Raw genomic sequence first — 2415 nt, forward strand, 5'->3', positions numbered from 1 at the left:
AATTTGAGACATGGCATTGCCTCACAAAGGCTAACTGAGGAGGCAGATATGAAGTGGGCCTGTTACAAATGTAATTTGTCATGCTGTAAAACAAGGTGACATGCCAAGACGACTCCACAGCAACCTTTGCCAGGGAGATATAGGATGCTGCTTCTTGGAGTCAGTCCTCCTTTCACAGCAGGGGGAATTGCCACAACCAGGAGACCCACACGGATCCCACACTGCAGGTGCCTTGGCCAGGGCCATTCTTCTCCCTGTGAGCATGTCCAACTTGGGGGCCCACACAGTGCTGCTGTGAAGACATGGCCAATCCACTAAATGTCTTCAAGAAACAGTCACTGGTCACAGGCAAATGGCTTTCTCGCTGCATGTCTCTGAAGACAGAAGGCCGAGGGCATGGGTGTTTGGGATCCTTCAGCCTGGGGTGAGGCAAGGCCATTTCCCAGGGTTGGTGTGATCAAGAACTCTTCGGTGACTTTGGAAATGCATCCACCTGTCCCAGGAAAACAAAGGTAGCACCCCTAGGCTATGGCAATGACAACTGGTGCATATCAACAGCCAACTGCTAAAGCTGGGTTAATTCCTTGACAACAAGAGCTTAGTTCCCAGCCTGGGTGGTCTGACTGAACTGGCTGTCTGAAGCAATGATGGTTGGCGCTGGAATCACTAATCTGGGGGCTTGCTCTGGACTTGCACCCATAGCCATCGAACCATTGGGGACAGTTGTGTTCAAGCTATTAGGGGGCTCACCAGTAGCTTGTATTTTAAAATAGACCAAGTAAAAGACTGGCAAAACAATCCCAATTAGAAGCATGATAAAAACGGCATTCCACCACTGAATTCCACAATCTGCACCATTTGTTGTCATCTTCAGAGCAGCTGGCAGCAAGGGCTGATCCGAGGTCTCTATGTAGTAACTTTCCCGTGAAAAGATTTCTGACTGTACTACATGCTCAATATTCTGATCAATTCCCTTAAAGAAATTCGTCAGTTGGTTGGCCTGGGTGTTGGCACTTGTGGTTGCTGTGTCCAGCTCCGGCAGTTCCATGGTCACTTTGGTCTCTGAAGATGGGCTTGGGAGGGGTTTTAGTTCTTTGTGGGTCTCTGTTAGGATCCCATGGTTTTTCATGGAATCTCAATAGATTTCAAAGCATACAAGTCTTGTTCTCTGATGAAGTTGTTGACTTTCTTGATATCTGCGACCTCAGCACCCAGGATCCGCCGCGCCCTGCCTCAATATGGTTTTGATTTGCATTTCTCTGATGATGAGTGAGGCTGAAGTACTGTGATTTTTATTCCATTAAATTACCTTACAACAGCCTGGGCAACTTGGCGAGAACTCATCTCTACAATAAATCAAAAATTAACCATGCGTGGTAGCGCGCGCCTGTAGTTCCAGTTACTTGGAAGGCTGAGGTGGAAGGATTGCCAGAGCCCAGCAGGTTGAGGCTGTGGTGGCCGGGAGAGGCCACTGCACTCCAGTCTGGGTGACAGAGTGAGACTCCAACTCAAAAAAAAAAAAAATTTAGCCAGGCGTGGTGGCGCATGCCTGTAGTTCTGGTTACTTGAAAGGCTGAGGCAGAAGGATTGCCTGAACCCAGCATTGGATTGAGAGAGCCTGGGTCATTTTCCAGGTTAAAGGTTCTGGAATGTTCTTTTAAGGGAAAGTAGAGATGGTTACTCTGCTCACTTATGTAGTGGAAGCTTTTCAGGGTATTTCTGTAGGGATTTCTTCTCTTTTCAGTAGGACTTGTGGGTTTTTTCTTTTCTTTTCTTTTTTTTGGCGTTGGAGTCTTTGTCACCCAGGCTGGAGTATAGTGGCACACTCACAACCACTGTTGTCTCGACCTGCTGGGCTCCGCCTATCCTTCCACTTCAGCCTTCCAAGTAGCTGGAACTACAAAGCGCTTGCCACTATGCCCAGCTAATTTAAAAAAAAAATGTATTGTAGAGATGAGGTCTCGCCAAGTTGCCTAGGCTGGTCTTGAACCTGCGGGCTCAGGCAATCCTCTTGCCTTGGCCTCCTAAAGTGCTGGAATTACAGTTGTGCACCACCACACCTGGCTAAGAATCACATTTTTTTAAAAGCTGGATTTAGAGGATAGAAAAGCTCCCACAGTGAGAGGGGACCCAAGAGAGTTGCCCATATATATATATTTTTTAATAGGAGTCTCACTCTGTCGCCCAGGCTGGAGTGCAGTGGCACGCTCACAGCCACCACAGCCTCGACCTGCTAGACTCAGTTGATCCTTCTGCCTCAACTTTCCAAGTAGCTGGAACTATAGGCACATGCCACCACACCCAATTAATTTTTTAAATCTTTTGTAGAGACAAGGTCTCACCAAGTTGTCCAAGCTGATCTCCAACTCCTGGGTTTAGGCAGTCCTCTCTCCTCAGCCTCCCAAAGTGCTGGGA

General features: G+C 47.9%; 1 pseudogene; it reads right to left on the bottom strand.

The window, feature by feature from the left end:
• Positions 1-598: 598 nt before the first annotated feature.
• On the bottom strand, positions 599-1344 carry LOC103253406 (annotated as a pseudogene).
• Between the last annotated feature and the right edge of the window lie 1071 nt (positions 1345-2415).

This window comes from Carlito syrichta, unplaced genomic scaffold (assembly GCF_000164805.1).
Source record: "Carlito syrichta isolate Samal-C Ts95f unplaced genomic scaffold, Tarsius_syrichta-2.0.1 Scaffold228000, whole genome shotgun sequence".
Lineage (NCBI taxonomy): Eukaryota > Metazoa > Chordata > Mammalia > Primates > Tarsiidae > Carlito > Carlito syrichta.